Genomic DNA, 22640 nt, shown 5'->3' with positions numbered 1-22640 from the left:
GCCTGCTTTGGATTCTGTATCTCCCTCTCTCTCTGCCCCTCCCCCACTCACACTCTGTCTCTGTCTCTCAAAAATAAGCAAACGTTAAAAAAAATTAGAAAGAAAGAAAGAAGAATCTCCATGTCTGAGTCTCTTCAGAAATGGTGTTGGGAAAACTGGACAGTGACATGCAGAAGAATGAACCTGGACCACTTTCTTACACCATTCACAAAAATAAACTCAAAATGGATGAAAGACATAAATGTAAGACAGGAAGCTATCAAAATCCTAGATGAGAAAACAGGCAACAACTCCTTTGACCTCAGCCGCAGCAACTTCTTACTAGACATGGCTCTGGAGTCAAGGGAAATGAAAGCAAAAATGAACTATTAGGACCTCATCAAGATAAAAAGCTTCTGCACAGTGAAGGAAACAGTCAACAAAACTAAAAGGCAACCTATGGAATGGGAAAAGATATTTGCAAACAACATATCAGATAAAGGGTTAGTCTCTGAAATCTATAAAGAACTTATCAAACTTAACACACAAAAACAAGTAATCTAGTGAAGAAATAGGTAAAGGACATGAGCAGACACTTTTCAAAAGAAGACATCCATATGGCTAACAGACGCATGAAAAGATGCTAAACATCACTCATCATTAGAGAAATACAAATCAAAACCACAATGAGATGCCATCTTACAACTGTCAGAATGGCTAAAATTAACAACTCAGGCAACAACAGATGTTGGCGAAGATGTGGAGAAAGAACACTTTTGCACTGATCGTGGGAATGCAAACTGGTGCAGCCACTCTAGAAAACAGTATGGAGGTTCCTTAAAAAATTAAAAATAGAGATGCCCTACAACCCAGCAACTGCACTACTAGTATTTATCCAAATGATACCAAAATGCTGATTTGAAGGGGCACATGCCTCCTAATGTTTATAGCAGTCCTATCAACAATAGCCAAACCGGAGCATCTGGGCAGCTCAGTCAGTTAAGCATCCATCTTTCGCTTAGGTCACGATCTTGCAGTTCATGAGTTGGAGCCCTGTATAGGGCTCTGTGCTGACAGCCCAGAGCCTGGAGTCTGCTTCAGATTCTCTGTCTCCCTCTCTCTCTCTCTGCCCCTCTCCCACTCACAATCTGCCCCTCTCTCTCCCTCAAAATAAATAAATATTTTTTAAAATATTTTTAATTAAAAAATAAAAAGAAACAATAGCCAAATTATAGAAAGAGCCCACATAGAAATGTCCATCAACTGATGAATGGATAAAGATGTGGTGCATACATGCACGTGCACACACACACACACACACACACACACAATGGAATATTACACAGGGATCAAAAGAATGAAATCTTAGCATATGCAACAACGTGAATGGAACTAGAGTATATTATGCTAAGCAAATAAGTCAGTCAAAGAAAGGTAAATATCATATGATTTCACTCATATGAGGAATTTGAAAACAAAATAGATGAACATAGGGGAGGGAAGGAAAAATAAGATAAAAACAGAATGGGAGGCAAACTTTATGAGACTCTTAAATACAGAGAACAAACTGAAGGATGCTGGAGGGGTATCGGGTGGGGTGATGGGCTAAATGGGTGATGGACATTAAGAAGGGCACATGTTCGGGGCGCCTACTTTGGATCAGGTCACGGTCTCACAGTCCGTGTGTTTGGGCCCCGTGTCAGGCTCTGTGCTGACAGCTTGGAGCCTGGAGCCTGCATCGGATTCTGTGTCTCCCTCTCTTTCTGCCCCTCCCCCACTCATGCTCTGTCTCAAAAATAAATAAACATTTAAAAAAAAGGGGGCACATGTTGAGATGGGCACTGGGTGTTATATGTAATGATAAATCACTAAATTCTATTTCTGAAACCATTATTACACTATATGTTAACTAACTTGGATTTAAATAAAATTTTTAAAAAGTAGAATTTCCATGTCTGGGGGACTGGAGTGGTCACTCAATTGGATAAGTCTCTATTGTTTGGCTCAGGTCATGGTTTCATGGTTCATGAGTTTGATCCCCACATCGGGCTCTCTGCTGTCAGCAGGGAGCCTGCTTTGGATCCTGTGTCTCCCCCCTCTCTCTCTGCCCATCCCCCTGCTCATGCTCTCTCTCTCTCACTCTCTCTTTCTCTCTCTCTCTCTCTCTCTCTCAAAAATAAGTAAACATTCAAAAACATTTTTTCATGTCTATGTGGATTCCCATGTTTTCAAACTTGATTTTTCTCCTGTTAATTTGTATCATGTCAGTTTGATTCTTAGTCCAGCTAGAAGGAACTTGAAGGGCAGATAATTCTTCCTCTCTGACACTATTTTACATGCCCAGAATAAAGAGACACCAGATTTTGTGGAACCGATAGCAGTCTCCTTCAATTTTTCTGATAAATTCTTTGGTTAGGAAATCTTTTTTTGTGGGAAGGGAGTGGATTTGGTTTTTGTTTGTTTGTTTGTTGTAGCTCCAAAAAAAAGACTTCTTGAGAAGTACTTCAATCTCCTTGATTATTCTATATTTCAGTTCAAATTACTGTCCACATCTTCCAGGAGCTCACTTTCATTTGATGTGTTTTGCTTGTTCTCCTTGATCTCCCTCTCTGGCTCCCAGGACCTTTTAGATGTTTTTGGCTTATTTCATTTCTTCTGCTCAGTGGAACTCAGGGCTGATTGTAGTGTCCCAAAATGATAAAAATGGCACAAATATCAGAGGTCTCTCTGGTGGCCTACCAGCCATTAAGTCCTTGCTAAAGCACTTGTCACTTTCCTCCAGGCTTGAGTACCTGGAAGAAGTTTGAGGATATCTCAATTCTGTTTTCATTATTAAAAAAAAGAAAGAAAAGAAAAAAAAAGTTATTTCCTCCTTAGAAGCCAATGAAATCCAGGCCCACAAACATGTTGATCTTCAGGGTGCCTGGGTGCCTCAGTCAGTTAAGCTCAGCTCAGGTCATTATCTCACAGTTCATGGTTCAAGCCCCACATCAGGCTCTTGTGCTGACAGCTCAGAGCCTGGAGCCTGCTTCAGATTCTGTGTCTACCTCTCTCTCTCTCTCTCTCTCTCTCTCTCTCTCTCTCTCTCTCTCTCCCCTCCCCTGTTCATGCTCTGTCTCTCTCTCTCTTTCAAAAATAAATAAATGTTAAATAAATAAATGTTTAATAAAATTTTTAAAAATTTTAATAAAAAATAAAATATTGATCTTCTACTGGGTTTCTACTAATCTCCAAGGGCAAAGCTCTCTACAGATTCCAGTGATTTCAGCAATTTAGCTCAAGGCTCCTTCAATAGTGTTGGGTAATTGCCCCACCAGAAGGGAAGAGATAAAAAACCTTTCTACCCATTCATTCCATGGGTTCCAGTAGCCATTTGAATCAAGAGGTGCAGACAATTTAGATAGGGTAGGTGGTAGAAGCGAAGAACATCCAACTCAGGTCACTGTCTTCCTAGAACCTCCCTGTTTTGAATCTCTGAGTATTAACCTGCAGAGATATTTTTCCCAGGGGCAAAGATATAATGATAATCTTTTAAATGCTATCTGCTTGTCCCTTGTTGTTTATTGAAGAAATATATGAACAAATTACAGAAAACTAAGATTCTCTGATATTTTTAAAGAAATGTAATTGCACCCACACCAAGTATGTATAATAACAGAAACTCAATTATTGATGTATCAAGTACTATTATATTTACTTTGGTAAATAGCTATGAATCGACTGCAATTGACATTCATTTCATAAAAAAGACTATGCATTTTTACTTTTTAAACACTGCAAGTAAATTAAACAAAGGTTCTGAAATTTCATCTTTAACATCAACATCTTAAAACAAACTTCAGACTAAAATGTTTGACTTATCATTACGTCTAAATAATTATCAATTTAAATTAATGAGCTTTTACTCTGAAGCCAAAACATAAAATGACATTTGATATAACAGTAAAATTCATGTATTCTTGTATTAAATTTTAGTAACTAGCATTTCCTATCCTTACTTGTACTAATTACTTTCTAGAGTAATTGTGAATAACAAAGGAATTTCCTGTTCTCTATTATTTTAAACATCATTTACTATAATTAAAATGGCTTGAAAATATCTTATTTGCCCTGGAATGAAGGGAAAAGCTTAGAAAGAACTAAAAGAGCTATTATTTTGACTTGAACAACAATTACCCTTTTGGTCCCTTCACAACTCACTCTTACTTTCAATCCTGGGTTGGATAATTTGGACAAAAGAAGAAACAGGTAATAAAAAGAACTATACAAAACTACCTCTTTTTACCAACAATTCAAAACTCCACTTTTAAAGGACAAATGACTACTGCATTTATTATACAGTAAACTTGTAATTTCTAACAGTGACCCCAAATTTTATTAATGGTCAGGCCACTTGCTTTTCCCAGGAAGCTTGCCATAATGGAATTACCTTTCAAATTGCATACTGTTATTATTCACTAGCACTAAAACACTCCTACCGCGAGCATTAATTTCCAGCATCAAAAAACTACCATCACGTGCAACTAATGAAAATACAAATAACAAATTATACATTTTAAAACTACATTTGAGTTTGAAAATTCTAATAGAAGGAATTGTCTGTGGTAACTGGGTAAAAATATGACTCCTTACATTGGATATTTTGTTTGTTTTTTTTTTGTTTGTTTGTTTATAAGCAAGCTCTACGTCCGTAGGGCTTGGACTCCCAACCCCAAGATCAAGAGTTGCATGCCCTACCAACTGAGGCAGCCAGGCATCCCCTGATGTTTTCTAGTAAGAGAATTATTAGAAAAAATAAATCTAGTTTCTTATGAGAACTATTTTGTGTGTGTGAAACCTACCCCCAAAAAATAATTTGAGAAAAAGTCAGTAGAGCAAATCATGGTTCTCACATAAAAATTAATCGTGTATTTTTAAAACAGAGTCTGTTTTGTACCTGATATTGGGAAACATTAATAGAGACTATGTCTACAGGATAGACACAATCAAGATGGAAAATAAACATATCCACATTGTATTATAATCTAATATAATGAGTTATAAAGGAGGTACAAGATGCAGTAAGAGCTGTATTAGTTAAGATTGTATTAGTAGTGTAAGGGTGGAAAAGTTTCCCTTCTTGCCTTCTAGGTTCTTTGGCTGGTTTAATAATTAAGTTGATATTAGACAGATTAACAAGATAAAAACAAACAAAAGGTTAGTAACATGTATACATGGGAGAGACCCAGAAAAACTGAATAACTCTCCCCAATGGCCAAAGCCATCACCTTAAGTACCATCTGCAGCTTAAGACAAAAAAAAAAGGTGTTGGGAGTGAATGGCCAGTTATAGGAGGTTACCAGGAAAAGCACAATAAGCAAGGGTAAGGTTGTTATGCAGATTTAAGTTGCCACCTTCTCCACTGACGGGAGTTTCTAGAGATTGAGGCCTACCCCACCCCCTTCCTCATACAGCCCAGTGACACACCCTTAGAAAGAGACGTGTCCCTTATGTAACTCCTACTGAAGGATAACTTGGTTTTCAGACCTTCTCCAGTGTTTACAGACTCTTAAAGAGAAAAGAAAAAAAAAAAAAAAAAACACCTACCATAATCCTTATGCCAAAGGAATTCGGCCCCACTATAGTCCTGCCTTTGAAATTTCCCCAGAGGCTAAATTGATAGATTGAACCACATGTCACTGAACCAGTCTCTCATTTCTAAGAATAGATCAGTTTAGTTTAACCGTTGTGTCTCTGATGTGGTTTGAAGTGTTGGGGTTCAGAGCCAACGACCAAGTAGGAATTTTTGAGACGTCTTGGGCACAAAAAGGCAGTTTTATTAAAGCACTGGGACAGGACTCCTGGGAAGAAGGAGCTGCACTGTGGTTGTGAAGAGTGGCCCATTATATTCTTTCAAGTTGGGAGGGATTTAGGGATAGAACAAACCTCCAAGGAATTTTGGAAACAAGGTTTCCAGGACCCTGAGGGGGCTAGCTATTGTTAGGAAAAGGTCACTTATTACTATTGAGTAAAAACTCAGTCATGAGGCCCTTTAGATGTATATCAGGGGGCCATATGCTTGGAGGATGATTGCTAACATATATTTGGGGGGTAGAGATAAAAGAAGTTTCCAAAGGAATTTTTATATGTTAAAGTAGACTTACAGGATCCTGGGGGGGGGGGGGGGGGGGGCGGGTGCATTGAGCTAAGATTTAAGATTGCCTTTTGCCCTTAACAAAGTGTCAACATCAAGGCAGTGGAGCTCTCAGAGGAAGGTCACTCTGCGTGTTTCAAGAACTTGTCAATGGGCTGTTGGCAATAAGGAAACTGAATTCTTATTTCTTCTGCCTCTGTTTCCTATATCATTTCATTTCAGGAGGCTGGTCTTGCAGGTGTTCCCTTGCAAGAGCACCCAAAGTTAGGCCTGTATTGTATGAGAAATTGGGTAGTTAATATATTTCTACGGAAGTGAAAGAAAACCAAAAATTAATGATTGGAGCAGACTACAAACCCAGTCTGAGTCTTGAGGGAAGTCAAGAGATGAGAAGATTGCCACATGTGATAGAGTAGGCAGTTAGCTAGATACAAGCAGGGAACAAATGTTGTCCAAACTATACAAGGGTGAAGGCCAAGTTCCAAACATCCTGGACAGCCCCCAGGGGATATACAGGCATTTTTCCCTGTAATCGCTGCCTTACTGTAAGCTTCATTATAATACATTTACATTGTGGTTTTAACTCACCAATCCCCCACTCCCCTCCCCCCACAGTAAATGGCTGCTGTGACAGTTCTAACAGGGACCCTGTTAGGGTGTAGGCCCTGTATAGGGCCTAAAACTTCCCCTCCCAAGCAGTAGGAGGAGGCTCTTAGATGATTGGCTGAAACTTTAGTCAGGAATAGGCCCTGGCTATGACCCATACAAACCTAAAAAGAAAAGACAACATTGACCCTCCCCCTCCCCTCTTGCAGCCGCCACCACTGTGCTTGCCGGCTCTCCCATCTGGAGAAGTTACTTTCACTTAAACTGCCATTAAACCCTTGCTTGACTAAGAGTTTGGCTCTGAATTCTTTCTTGGCCAAACTTAAGAACGAAGTCAGGAAGGGGACATGCCATTGACATATGTAGGAGTCAAAGCATCATTTGCAGTTTGAATGTTTCTGATGATGTCATTGGGCGGTAAGCTCTCAGTGGCCCACACAGCAACAAGCACTAAGACTGTCTAAATCGAGCTCTTGTGAAGATTTCTCTGAAGTTCATACCAAGTCATCTAGCTTCAGTTTGTAGAGCTGCAGGAACAGGTTTAGTTCTTAATGATTCCTAATCAAAAGGTTGAGAAAAAATTGGAAACATCAGTTTGAAGAAGCATAGGTATTTGAGGAAACCAGAATTCTGGAGCCATTTTGGTTTATAGACAAATAACAGATGCTGGAAGATAATTAATCAGAACTAGAATCTAATATCTACAAAGATATGTTACTAAAATAGTTTCTCTCTAAAAACACTCTCATTTCCAACAAAGATAAGCAAATAAGACTAATTTGCTTGCCGGATATATTTAAGTTTCAATAAACTTGGCCTGATTATAGAAGTGCAGCAAGAATAGCAATTGTCTCTATAGACCTTTTTTTTAATTTTTAAAATTAATTTTTTTTTATTTTAGAAAGAGAACAGGGGAAAGGGGCAGAGGGGGATTGAGAGAGAGAGAGAGAGAGAGAGAGAGAGAGACTGTGTCATAAGCAGGCTCCACACGGAGAACATAGTCTGACACAGAACTTGTGTCATGACCTGAGCCGAAATTGAGTTGAACACTCAACCGACTGAGCCACCCAGGCACCCCCTATATAGGCCCTTTTTAAATCTGCTTTGCTGGAACTTTTCATAAGGAGTCTCAGATTGAACTTTTAAAGCCTCTGGAGGCCAGGAAGCCAAGCCAAAGATTGGCTATTAGACTCACATGCAATATATATAGACTGGGTGAGTTCCAATCTTTTCAGGATCCCCAGAATATCCTCAAGTTTTCTACACCTGCCAGGAAGTGACTTTTTTCTTATCTGGTAAGTGAGCTAGAAACCCTGTAAGCAAAGTACTAGGCTGTTTTTCCAAGGGGCTTTATTGGCTCCTTAAAGCTGTCTGTCTCATTCCTTAAAGAGTCTATGCGTGTCTCTCTCAAATACAACATTCCATAAAGCCTTGGTAATATAAACGATGTTTCCAATTGCGTCCTCTTACAGGGAGAACAGATGCTTACTGCACTTATGCAAATAAAAAGATAACCATGAAAATACCAGGGTGCTCACTGAGAGTTTCCAAATTCTGGAGGGTTAAGGCAGGGAGAAAAAGATAACTGTTTTGATTATTCACCAAGGTGTATTTTACCAAACTTCTTCTGTAAGTTATGCTTAGCTTAAGAGAAAATTTTTCTTTAAATTGGGAAAAACAAAACATTTTTAAAAAATCAACAATAAGTCACAAAAATTACGATCATCTTCATCAGTTCATTCAGGCCCATGCTAATTTTTGTCCTGCCTAGATCCAGTTTGCCCATTGGCTCTGGAAATTCTTACCCAGTTCAGTTTTATAATCTTAAGGTTGTCAGAAACCTGTATTCTAGAGTACTTTCCATGAGTTTCCTTGAAGATGAAGTACTTTGCAAACACTTTTGAAAAAGCATCCGAGTGAAATACTTACTCTCTGTAAAGGATAAAGACTTAAAAATGGCCATGGTTAGAGATCTAATGAGAGTTCATTACCATGCAGTTGACAAGGAAATTTGGTTATTTCTGTGACAAACAACACTTCAAGATAACTAGAGTTACAAGTGATAACATTACACCAGGACGTAGCAGATTTTTAGGAATTTCATACAATTTCTAGAACACTTATAAATATATATCTATACAATTATAATCTAAGAAAGTTTAGTATTTTGGGAAGCTTATCAAAAATATCAAAGTTCTGGACACTTGAATAATAGGATCACAGGCCACTGTGAAACAATACCTACTTAACCAAAGTGACAAAGACTTCACAGGTCTTTGTAATATACAAGGTTACATTATTCTGAACAAAGCTTAGCTCTTTTAGTATCAAGAGAATTAGGTTTACTTGCATAATTAAATCCCTGATGATAAAGATAACATGAAGTTTAGGGGATTATTTTGATAAAACACAAAATCTTTGCTTTTTAGGCAGATTAAAAGTTAAAACAAATAAACAAAAAAAAACAACCTTTTACAATCTCTTACCAAAAGCAGACCAATAGTACAAGACATTGCTGTTGTTTAACAGAAAGAAAACCAAATTCTAATTTTGTACCAGTTCACTCTTGATATTAAGGTTCTTTTACTCACTTAAATTCATTCCAGTCTTAGCCACTCCTGAGCATGCATAAAATTTATTTCTAAGGATTACTTTCCACAAATCTTCTACAACTTTCAGATTTTGTTCTGTTGTTCTTCTTTCCCATTTTGAAATAACCAGTTTTACTATTAGACAAATTTACTTTGTTCCCCTTCAACAAAAATGCATTTTTATTTCTCATACATTCTTTTACTAAAAACACATATCCTAATTTCCTTGTCTATGAAGATGTTTCCCTTATTATGTCTGGTAATTTTAGTTACATATATATTTTTTTAACTTTTTTTAATGTTTATTTATTTTTTAGAGAGAGAGAGAGACAGAGTGCGACCAGGGGAGGGGAGGAGAGAGAGGGAGACACAGAATCAGAAGCAGGCTCCAGGCTCTGAGTTGTCAGCACAGAACCTGATGCAGTGTTCACGCTCACTAACCGTGAGATCATGACCTGAGCCAAAGTCAGATGCCCAACCAAGCCACCCAGATACCCTTAGTTACATATGTTAATTAACATTTTTAACGCTTAGAAATCTTAATCTCTAGTAAAAACTAAGAAGTAAGCAACTGTAAGCTGTTATACCGTTATTCTCTACATTAGCAAATTTATGAATATATTTTATAATTTCTAGAAGCATGTGCCACTTCGTAGTATAATCTTTCAACGAAGCATGTTTAACTTTAGTTTCTCTTTAATTAGGCCAAAAGTAGATAAACGTTTGTTTAGTAATTAGTGTTTCACTATTTTATTTTATTTGGAAATGATCTAGATACTCAATGAATTTCTATTATTTAACTTAACTCAGCAAAATTCTAAAGTTTCAACTTATCAAAAAGATTTGGAAGTGTGAAAATTAATGAAGAGAAACCTCACTAAAATTGAGTCAGGAGGTTTGGCAGTGGGAGCTACCATGACTTACCACTCATCTTCAATTACAGATCCAGCTGGGAGAGAGGGACCTTGTACATGGATCCTACTTTTCTTTTTTTAAGTTATTTATTTATTTTGAGAGAGAGTATGAGCAGGGCAAGGGGCAGAGAGATTGATCCTAAGAAGGCCCTGTGCTGTCAGTGCCCCACATGGGGCTCAACCTCACAAACCATGAGATCACGACCTGAGCCAAAAATCAAGTTGGACACTTAACCCACTGAGCCACGCAGGTGCCCCATACATGGATGCTATTTTAGATACTATTTTACTATCCCAGAAGGAGGAAGAAAGGCTTTCAGCATCCCAGCAAGAGCCCAGCCACTGAAAGATGGTCACAATTCGGCTAATGAAAAGCCACCACACCTTCAGTTCCCAGTTTACTCCAATGAACATTAAGTTGATAACCTCCTTCCCAACTTCCTGCTTTCCTCTATGTAAAATCATCCGGTTTTTGTTGTTGTTGTTGTTGTTGTTGTTGTTGTTGTTGTTGTTTTTAGCAGACTTGCATATGGTTTTACCACAGCTTACTTGTCTGGATTGCAATTCTCTGCTATTCCTGAATAAACCCATCTTTTGCTAGTGAAATAACTGGCAGTTTGGTTTTTAACATTAGCTATTACTTAGTGGCCCATATGGGGATCCAGAAAAAGACCCCCAACAGCTCTGAGGCTGGTGAGCAAACAGGTTACGGTACCCATAGGGCCAGCTGGGCTTACTGCTTTCTCGCCGATGATGGGGTTTGAGGTAAATTTTTTTCCAGATTTTGAGCTCCACGCTTTGTGTTTGAGCTCTCCAGGCTTTGTTTGGTATCTGTTTTAAGGCCTTGGTTTTGTTTTTATCTCTAAGATTACTCATTTGGCTTTCAGTACAACTCTTTTTTGGACTCACAATATTCCTGATGGAACTGTGGAACTGTGCTAGCTTTTGGTCTGAGTCCTTTTTAGGATTGGACTACTCCAGGTGGAAGTGAGCTGGCCTTCAGTCCAATTCCTGCTTGGAATGGGATTGGACTGCCCCTTACTGTGCTGGTCTTGGTCTGATTCCTTTTGGAATCAGGTTGTTTCTGAAAACCTCTAAAAAATGGGATCCCAGTCATCATAATGCCTTGATTGTTCTCCTCCCCCAACCTCCACTCCCATACACCCTTACTCTGACTCTGACCAGTTTTATGTTTAAAAACTATGTTCTCCCTGCAAGCACACTTATAACTAAGTGGACTTACTTAACCAAAAGTAATTTGAAACTTCAATGGCTATTATGACGAATTTTTGATCTCCCCACACTTCTTTTGCTCAAAATTAAGTTAGAAAGCCATGGTTCCTTAAAAAAATAGAAAAGGGGGGCGCCTGGGTGGCGCAGTCGATTAAGCGTCCAACTTCTGCTCAGGTCATGATCTCACAGTTCATGCGTTTGAGCCCCGCATCAGGCTCTGTGCTGACAGCTCAGAGCCTGGAGCCTGCTTCGGATTCTGTGTCTCCCTTGCTCTCTGCCCCTCCCCTGCTCATGCTCTGTCTCTCTCTCTGTCAAAAATAAATAAACATTAAAAAAAAAAAAACTTTAAAAAAAAATAGAAAAGGAAAAGAAAAAAAAAACTAACAGGATTCCTATTTTAAGTGGTACCTCAAGACTTCCAGATATTTTTAGGATTCTAAGTTTGCCTTTTTGCAAAATACTATTTCTAAATTGACTGAGGCAAACAATTGAAAGAGGAAAATGGCTTCTGAGGCATCTTTTTCCCCCCTTTCCATCTTTTTTGTCTGTAGACACATGGTGGCCATCTTGTGCTCAGGCCCCACCTCCAATGCCATTTTGCTCTATTCTGTCTGCTGAACTTACTTTTTCCTCTGAATCTCTCCCCATTCACTCCTCTCCTGAGCCTATTGAAACTGCCTTTAAAAAAAAAATAATGTTTATTTCTTTTTGAGAGAGAAAGACACAGAGAGTGAGCAGGGGAGGGGCAGAGAGAGGGAGACACAGAATCCGAAGCAGGCTCCAGGCTCCAAGCTGTCCGCACAGAGCCCGACGTGGAGTTTGAACTCATAAACTGCAAGATCATGACCTGAGCCAAAGTTGGACCAACCAATTGAGCCACCCAGGTGCCCCAATAAATAAATAAACTTTAAAAAATGTTATGATCCTCCTTTATTTTTTTAATGTTTTAAAAACATTTGTTAATTTTTGATAGAGAGCATGAACAGGGGAGGGGCAAAGAGAGAGGGGGATGGAGGACCTGAAGTGGGCTCTGTGCTGACAGTAGCGAGCTTGAGGTGAGGCTTCGACCAAGAGATCATGACCTGAACAAAAGTTGGATGCTCAACCAACTGAACCACCCAGGTGACCCACTGATTCTCCTTTAAATGTTGGATCCACCCAGGTAGCATTTAACTCTATATTTATTAATGACCTTAACTGAGATCTTTCTCTTTTAGTTAAAAGGACCAGGATGGAATGGGAAATTGCCTGCTCCAAATTTAGTTAATAAGGCAAGCTAGCTTGCTCACATCCTAAATGAGTTGCCTAAAAGAAAGACCACTAAAATTCTCAATTTTCAATTCTGGCAAATGAAGTTCCCTAAACAAAACAAAAAACCTTCCAGTTTTTGCTACTATTGCAAAGGGTCAGGGCACTAGAAAAATATTGTTACAAATTTAAGCACTCTGGTGTCTTCAGCCCTCTAGCCAGCCTTTCCAATGTCCTCCCAATTCCAGGAAGAGGGTTCTGAAGAACTACATAGGTTCTTCCCAGTCTTTTCCCTTAATCAGCTTGAGAAACCATTCTCCAGATTGGGAATGAATCTATGTAGTGAAACCAGAGCTATGCTCTCAGTACACAACTCCACTGCTATAAAGTAGCTCCTGCCTCAGGGCACTAAAACAGTTCAGGGGGTCTCTAACAAACCTCAACAGGTTCCTGTCTCTGAACCTCTTCCCTTTTGTTTCAGTTTTTTGAGAGATGCTCATCGTTTTCCCTCTTAATTCTTCCATCCCGATTAATTTATTGAGCTGAGATTCCATAGAAAACTATCATGCCAGAATTTCTCCCAAAAGGGAGAATAATTCTAGAATCCGAAGGGAGAAATAATTCTAGAAGCTGACAGTAGTAATCAAAATAACCAACCAGGAGGATGAAATGACTCTCAGCCTCTTTTCTATGCTCCGTCCCTGATGGCACTATAGCTGAGTCTGGGGACACTGAGCATTTGTTCCTATTGGATCAGCTACCACTCTCTTTATAGGCAAAATCTTCAACTGATATCAGTAGAATCCACAGTGCGACTCCCATCAAGATTCAAATAGATCCCTCCAAACCTTTCCCCATAATTAATCAAGGCCCTATGGTAAAGAAGCCCTTCAGGGCATCAAGCCTATAACAGAAGATTACAAGGCTCAGGGCCTCATTATCCCCTTCATTAGTCCCTGTAATACTCTTATTTTACCTGTGAGAAAATCCAGTGTCTGAGGATGGAGGTTTGCCCACAACCTCTGAGCAATGAACAATACTGTTATCCTTTGGCATTCTCTTGTTTCTAACCCCCCAAGTGCTACTAACATCCATCCACACTGAAAGCAAAATTTTTCCCTGTAATTGATCTCTGCCATACATTTTTAGTATTCCAGTTGATAAAGACAGCCGGCATCATTTTGTTTGCACTTGGGAAGACAGTAATACACCTCCTGGGCAGTAATGTCCCCAGGTTCCAGAGAGTCCTTATTTTTCACAAAACATAGAAGCTGATTTGGAGAATATAGAGCTTTCTGCAGCATCTACCTTGTTGTAATACATAGGTGATTTGCTTCTCTGTTCTTCTTCTCAAACCTATTCACAGGAGGCAACATCCACCTGTTAAAACTTTTGGCCTTAAAGGGAAATAAAGTCTCAAAAACCAAAAATCCCAGTTTGTTCAAACCCAGATTAGATACTTAGAACATCTGATCCCAGAATAGGGGTGCATTTGGACCTGCATGAAACCCCTCATAACTGCTTAACACTGACAGATTACCTTCTGACTCCCCATGATAATTTATAGAAAATTTTCTAACCAATGCAGATTTTTCATGGTTTAGTGCCAATTCTTATTTAAAAGTTAAAAGTGGTAAACATCATGCTGAGTATGCTATTACAACTCCCTTTGAAGTCACTGAGGCCACACCTTTCCCCTTGACTACTTCAGCCCAGCAGGCTGGGTTATATGCCCTTAGCCAGGCTTGCACTACTGAGAGTGTGGATGCCTTTGGGATAGCTCATGATTTTGGAATGTTATGGAAATGAGATTTCCTTATCTCCAATGGGAATAAGATTAAAAATGGCTGTCATGTCCAAAATTTATTAGATGCCATGCATTTGCCAGTGGCTGTAGCTATTATTAAGTTTCATGGGTGTTCCAGACTCAATCCCTAGACCCAGAGTAATCCAACTCACTGATATTTCCACTAAAAATGCTGCTTTCATGGAAATCAATAGCCAGGTCTTTGTCATGGTACAAGAGGATGTTCTCCTAAATGACAATTTGGACAAATTGACCGCAGATGCCCAACAATTGGCCCAGTAAGGAGAAATAATATTGGAAATCTAATAATTGTCAGTTCACTAAAAATAAAGAACAATCCAAATAATGATCTGGCCCTTCCAGAAATCCTTAAATTCCCAACACTTACAACCATACATGCATTAAACCATTGGTCTGCTGACAAAATTATAATACTCATGAATCAATGTTGGTTGGAAAAGTTAATAAGGCCACAAAAAGTGCCTACTCTTGCTTGTTTCACCTGTCCAAAGTACAATCCTGGGAAACCTGTCCATACCACTTCTGGGTATTTTAAATTGCCCAGTGGACCATTTGAGTTTTGGCATATGGATTTCATGCAGCTCCCCCAATCTCATGGATATATATATGTTTTAGTTATGGTTTGTATGTTTTCTCCCTGGACTAAGGATTTTCCTTTTAGACAGTCCAATACCTCTTTTGTGGCTAAAATTCCATTAGAAAGGATTATCCCTACCTGGGTAACCCTTCTCAAACAACATAGTGATCAGGGAACCTATTTACTGGTCAGGTCAACAAGTCTGTGCTACTTTTACAACACTTACATTGGACATACCATCCTCTATCCTCAGAGGTAGTCAAATGCACCAACGGTATTATTAAGACTCAATTTGCAAAAATTGCAGAAACTCTCCAAAAACCTTGGACTAAAGCATTGCTGTTTGTCCTCTAAATCTCAAATCTACCCCATTTGCAACGCAGACTCTCAGCCTTTGAGACAGTCACAGGACATCCAATATACATGGCCCCTGCCTCCTTTTATCCATAGTTGATAAAAGGATATATACTTCAATAGCATGAAGACCTAATTGATTCTATTAAAAATAACCACCCTTGAGGAGTGCCAGGCTGGCTCAGTTGGTTAAGCATCTGACTCTTGATTTCAGCTCAGGTCATGATCTCAGGGTCATGATCTCATGACCTCAGGGCTCTGTGCTGACAATGTGGAGCCTACTTGGGATTCTCCCTCTCCCTCTCTCTCTCTCTGCCCCTCCCCTCTCATGTATGTGCTCTCTGTCTTTCTCTCTCCCTCAAAATAAATAAATAAACTTAAAAATAAATAAACTTTTAAAAATAATAAATAACCATGCTTTAGAAATCTTTTTACAATGTACCCTTGGGAGATGATGACAAGCATCACAACTTGCAACCTAGAAATTTTGTCTCTTGAAAAAAAATCTCCAGAACGATTCTTCAATGTCACTGGAAAGGCCCTTACTAGGTGCTATTAACCAAACTTTGTGCTACCAAACTCCAAAGGATAGATTCTGGATTCACGTGACACATGTAAAGAAAGCACCAAACCCTGAAGGAAACTGCACACCACTGGTGACCTGAAAGTGAAGATTTCCTGGAATTGAAGCAGACAATACCTGATGAGACAGTTTTCCCAAGATGGTCATACCAGTCCTTTTTCTCACTGTTGCTTCTGCTGTCTCTCTCATGGAAAGACAAGGCCCTTGTTTGTATCTCCCAAGCCCTTGCAAAAGGGGGAACCTCTTTTCTTTTCTTTTATTTATTTTTTTCCTTAAAATAAGTTCTGTGCCCAACATGGGGCTTGAACTCACGATCACAAGATGAAGATTTGCATGTTATACCAACTGAGCCAGCCAGGCACCTGAAGAAACCTTTTTTGTTTTTTTTTGTTTTTTGTTTTTTTAATTATGGACTTTTGGAAATGGCTTGCTCATGATATCAAAACAATTATCAAACAAGTTAATTTTTCATTTGCTTTTTCTGAAAGGTTAGAAGGTTCTGAATTCACAAAAGTCTCCTTTCGTCTGAACTATTAACTGCCTTTGGATTCTTTTCTTTCTTTTTTTTTTTTTTTTTTTAGAGAGAGAGAGCACATGCATGCACATGCACATACACACACACACACACACACACACACACACACAGCACAGCACAGGGGAGGAGCAGAGAGAGAGAGAGAGAGAGAGAGAGAGAGAGAGAGAGAGAATCTTAAGCAAGCTCCATGCTCAGTATGGAGCCCAGTCTCATGACAGTGATCATGACCTGAGCCAAAATCAAGAGTTTGATGCTTAACTTACTGAGCCACCCAGATGCCCCTGACTTTGGATTCTCATCCAAATTTATGGCCTCTGATTTTGCAACCTTACAGTTTGTATTATCAATAGCACATTTTTTCCAAATTGTTCTTATGAAATAACAATACTGTTTTAAAACATCTTTGAAGTTTTGCTCTTTTACAATGCACATCAGCTATTGTTTCATGTTTATACCTACACTGTAGCTTCCCAAATGCACTCAGTTCATTCTTCCAGTGTGCTCTTGCACTGTTCACTATCATGCTTTCTTGGTTGCTTTAAGCAGAGACTTCAGGAGGCATACCTGACTCCAGGTTGACCATTTGGGGAGAACTTTCCTCCCCTATGACAGAATAAGTGCCCATAAATATCTCAGTTGGCTATTTTCAGACCTACAGTACTGGTTTAGAACCATCTATAATTTTGAATTGTTATGTTACTTCTTCTGTTTGGCAAATTTATTTTAAGTCATATATTTTGTTGTTTGTTGATTTTTTAAAAGATGTACCCAGTAGGGTGCTGTTAGCTCAATGCTTCAAGATGATCCCCAATACTTATGACCTTGAGAAAGAAACTTTAGATGAGAAGTACCTGAGGGTTCTCCTTATCTAACCTTCCTTGTTACTCAAATGTGGCCTGAAGAATTTTCCAACTGCTAAGCACTTTCCCTCTGACACAGGACATGACAACCAGCAAAGGTTCTTCCTTGCACTGAGGCACAAAACCACTAATATAAAGAACCTGACTACTGGTCACCAATGCTTTCAAAAAAAGATCTCAATCAAAAGGAAAAAATGTGAAAATTAATTAGGTGTAACCTCACTAAAATTGAGTCTGGAAGTTCAGCAGAGGGAGCTGTCATGTTTCAACACTTATCCTCAATTGCAAATCCAACCAAAAGGGACAGACCTTGCGCATGGATGCTATTTTAGATATATTTTACTATCCCAGCAGGAGGAAGAAAGATTTTCCTCATCCCCCCCAGCAACAGTCCAGCCAATGAGAGAAGGTCACAACTCAGCCAAGGAAAAGCTAGTATACCTCCAGATCCCAATTTCCTCCAATTGTATTGATAACAACCTTTCCAAATTTCCACTTGCCTCTAAAAAATCATTCCTTCCTTTTTGGGGACAAACTTGCCTATGTTTTGCCACAACTTGCTCCAGATATCAATTCTCTGCTATTCTTGACTAAACCCATCTTTTCCTAGTAAAATAACGAGAAATTTAATTTTTAAGGTTAACAAAAGTTACTTTTACGTACACATACTACACAATATAAATATTGCTAGCAAGTTTCCCTAAACTCTTATCCCACAAAGTATCTAACTCACTTGCTCCCAAAAATTACATTGAGACTTCCCATGAAAACTTCACGAGACATTAGACAAAGTCTGCCATCATCCCAAGCTATGTTTCTTCCTGACAAATTTTGTAACACAGATATAATATAAACTTATTTGACTAGTAAACCCAGGTAGAATAAAAGTTGTATGTCTGCATTATATTTAACTATGATAACTCTAAAGACATGTCTAATTTAATTAAACCAATCAACGTAAACTAACTCTAATACCAAATATATTTCCAGATCACATAAATCTGGAAAGCATTTGGATCAGTTTGTTATATTACTGTGAACTTTAGGAATACTTAATTGATAAGTACTTAATTCTAAGCCAATTAAATAGAGCTCTTTACAAATCACTTTGACAACACAATCTGGAGGTAGAAAAATATAACACATCATATATATATATATATATATATATATATATATATATCCCACACACACATATATATGTATGTGTATATATGTATATATCTAATATATACACACACTATATATACACTAGAGAGAGAGACATATAATCATTCAGACCGACATAGAGACCCTCCACAGTTATGGCCTTAAAATTTTAGCCATGAGTCAGGTCTATTTCAATTTTCCCCTTCCTTAAGTGGAAGACAATTCTGTTTCCGATCTGATATTTTACAATATCTACAAGCATTTTAATATGATGGAGGGAGGTTTGGAATTGGTAAAGATCAGTGAGGCACATTTCTGGTTTTTGTAGAGACCTGCAAGACAAAATAGTCATTGCCCATTCCCCAAACAACCAGATTACAGCCAGAATATCAAGGAACTGGCCCATCTTTCCAACTAAATTTATTTATTTTTGTATCAAGGAGATTTCTACCTGAAAGTCTACATAATTTAGATCTATTGATATTGGGAGACATGAATTCTTTGTGATGGGGATCCAGCATACTCCCACAAAGGACATTGCATTGCAAGGCCTGAAGCAGGCAGAGGCTGGTTACAGAGCACCAGAAAGTAGGAGGGATTGGAAGAGACAGCAAAGCAAACTCAGTCACCAGTCTCAGGATCTTCTGCTAAATTCACTTCCTGGTCTTAGTACTTACATGAATAACCTGTATCCTTGGAACTGGAGATAAGGTTGGAGTGCTCTCTGTAAATCTTTTAGGGGAAGAAAAGTTAAAATAGACAGATGGAACTAAGACAAGGAAACCAAAGGGAACCCATGAAAAAATAGGTGTGTCTGTGTGTGTGTGTGTGTGTGTGTGTGTGTGTGTGTGTGTGTGTGTTTTCTTTGCTCTTTTCCTGCTTCTATTCTTGCTAGGACTTGCATCTCAACCTTACACGTGCTTTAATATATGTCCTCTTTGTAAAGGTCAAGTTAATGATTTCTTTGGAGTCTTCCAGCACAATAGATAACATCTAAGGAGTGACCAGGCCAGGTCCAAATGTTTATTTTCCAAGACCACTGACTCACCAAGACCTCTAGCTCCAGGGCATAAGCAACTTGTGGAGGACACCTGAGCATTTGTCCTTATTTGACCGGTTCCTGGATGCCTGACAGGACACGTACATCAGACTGTTGTCCTCAGTAAAAACCTGGATCCCAAGCAAAGATGAGACTCATTCTTCTTCTCCTTTCTTTTTTTTTTTTTTAAAGCTTCCTTAAGTTTTATTTTTTTTAATTTTTTTTAACATTTTTATTTATTTTTGAGACAGAGAGAGACAGAGCATGAATGGGGGAGGGGCAGAGAGAGAAGGAGACACAGAATCGGAAGCAGGCTCCAGGCTCTGAGCCATCAGCCCAGAGCCCGACGTGGGGCTTGAACTCACGGACTGTGAGACCGTGACCTGAGCTGAAGTCGGATGCTAAACCGACTGAGCCACCCAGGCGCCCCTCTTCTTCTCCTTTCTGAATCATCCAGATGCTCTATCTGTATCTGCTCTATCTCTGCAATAAACTCTGCTCTCACTTCCTACTGGCTTATGTTTAATTTCTCTCCTGGGCATAGCCAAGGACCCTTTTGGATGGTCCTGCAGGACCCCTCTGGGTCCTTGGACCTGGCCTGCCTGCATCAGAGCCAAATTTTGAGAAGGGCAATTTACATTGGATATGAATGTTAATTTTTGTTTGAAAATTGTCTAATTTCTGTGCTTTCATCTTGTTAAGAGAGTCCCTAAGGTTAGACATTATAATTATATCTTTTTTATTTGGCCTTTCCATAAGTACCAATAAGATATTTATTTAGGATGAGAGCACTCTAAAGAGGTTTTTTCAACATAGAAGTTTCTCCAAATGTTCCATCATCTGGCCATTGATGATGAGGATCTACTAATCTTAATAGGGACTCAAACCAATAAGCCTTTTTATGGGTTAATCATGGATGCAAGAAGCATCCTCAAGGAGAATGCAAGAGGTGCAGGCCTCACAAGATCCAGACAGGTCACTTCCAGAGTCAGCCTTGAAAGCACAAGCACTAATTATAAGGGGCCGAGTTTTAAAGGACTTTTCCAAACAAAGGGAATCACGTTCCCCCTTTCCCCCACTTTTTTTACTTCCTAAGTTTGGATCCATAGCCTATTCAGCTCCCTGTCAGACAAACAGGCATCCTCCAACTGGTAAAGACCAGGGAGAACATTCTCACTGGTCAGAAAATAGAAAATAGAAAACAGTGACCATCTCTGGGAAGACAAAGAAAGACTAGAAAACAAGAATACTTATCACTAGATCTTTACCAGTGTTGCTATACCCAAGGAATGAATTCTGCAAATATTTTCTCCAGCTTATCTTAAGTTAGAGAAGAAAAATATATTCTCACTTCCCCTGAATCCTGCAAGCAGAGATCCTGGAGACTGATACAGTACTAATCTTACCTTCTGCCAGCTTTTTGTCAAAGGTCCCAAGATCTGCAGCAGCCCCAGAGCCAGCAGTGTCCAGCCAGTGAAAAATCCCATCCAGGTTGCCAAAACTTCAGGGGCAGAAGATTTTTTGTCTTCCTTTCTAGCTTTCTTGGCTAGTCTACGAATTACACTGATATTACATTAACAGAAAAAAAACAAACAAATGTTTAGTAATGTGTATACATGGGAGAAACCCAGAAAAACTGAGTAACTCTCTGAAATTGCCAAAGCCATCACCTTAAAACCATCTTCAGATAAAGACAAAACGAGATATTGGGGGTGGACAGTTATGAGAGATTATCTGGACATGCACTGGAGACAAGGGTAAGGTTATTCAGACCTAAGTCATTGCCTTCTCCACTGATAATAGTTTCTAAAGATTGAGTCATCTTTCTCTTCCTGGTACAGCAAGGGAGACACGCTTACAAATAAAGATTTTCCTTATACATGTACACGTCTCTTTAAAAAAGGTAACTTCTGTTTGGTTTTTAGAGCTCCTATGTTTGCAGTTTCTTAAAAATTAATCAGCCTAAAACAATCCTTATACCAAAGAGACACATTTTGGGGTGGCAAATGGTGTCTCTACAGTGGCTATAATGGATAAATTCCCAAATCTCCGTGGTTTAACACAATAAAAGTTTATTTTTCATTCTCACAGTTGTCCTATGCAGGAGTTGCTGGTTGGACAGTTCACCAACCAATGACTTGGGGACCTGGGCTCCCTTCTTATAATAGCTCCCAAGATCCACTTGAGGGGATCTTTAAACCAACCACCTGAAAGTGAAAAACAGCATGGAGGATGACAACAGGAAAGCAATTACGGGCTAAGCTTAAACGTGTACACAATTTTCCCGCCCACGTTCTATGGCTGTGTCAAACAAGTGAAGCTGAGAAAGATTTTGTCATGTGCCAGATAGAAAAAGAAATGTATTTGATATTCTGCAGCAAGGTCTGCACAAAAGTCGAGTAATAAAGGGCAATTTCACAGAGGCATTAATTTCTCCACTAACTTTTCAGAAATATGGTCCACTTTCCAGGTGGACAATACATTGTGAAGAGCATCCCAGACAGAAGTAAAACAAGGATAAGTAATAATACAGGGTATTGGAGGAAGAGTAGGTTGTATGGTGTGACTGGAGTGGAAGAAACAAGGGTACAGAATGGGAAACTGGGAGAACACTTAGCTCATCTCTACAAAACTTACCAAATATTTATAATATGTTTCATATATACTTTTAGGAGCTGAAATGAGGAAAAACATAAAGAACAAGTCTCATCCTCAAAGAGCCTCCAGTTCAGTGTATTCCACAAAATAGAGAACTGTGATTAAAATACAAGATAGACGAAAGAAAGAAAGAAAGAAAGAAAGAAAGAAAGAAAGAAAGAAAGAAAGAAAGAAAGAAAGAAAGAAAGAAAGAGGGTTTCTTCCTAGATAGCTCAGTCAGTTAAGCATCTACTTCAGCTTAGGTCATGATCTCACGGTTCGTGGGTTCAAACCTCGCAGCAGGTTCTGTGCTGACAGCTCACAGCCTGGAGCCTGCTTCGGAATCTGTGTCTCTCTCTCTCTGTCCCTCCTCT

The 22640-nt window shown here is 39.0% G+C and overlaps 1 long non-coding RNA gene across 1 annotated transcript; it reads right to left on the bottom strand.

Annotated features, from left to right (window-relative positions):
- Positions 1-2183: 2183 nt before the first annotated feature.
- LOC123385539 lies at positions 2184-22288 on the bottom strand. The gene is made up of 2 exons (XR_006598270.1): positions 21036-22288; positions 2184-2771 (listed from the first exon to the last, which is right to left on the bottom strand). It is a non-coding gene; the product is annotated as an uncharacterized LOC123385539 (long non-coding RNA).
- Positions 22289-22640: the final 352 nt, after the last annotated feature.

The sequence above is a fragment of the Felis catus genome, chromosome B2, assembly GCF_018350175.1.
Source record: "Felis catus isolate Fca126 chromosome B2, F.catus_Fca126_mat1.0, whole genome shotgun sequence".
In the NCBI taxonomy this organism is placed as follows: domain Eukaryota; kingdom Metazoa; phylum Chordata; class Mammalia; order Carnivora; family Felidae; genus Felis; species Felis catus.
Note: the sequence above shows the minus strand (reverse complement) of the source record. Positions and strands in the feature narration are given on the sequence as shown.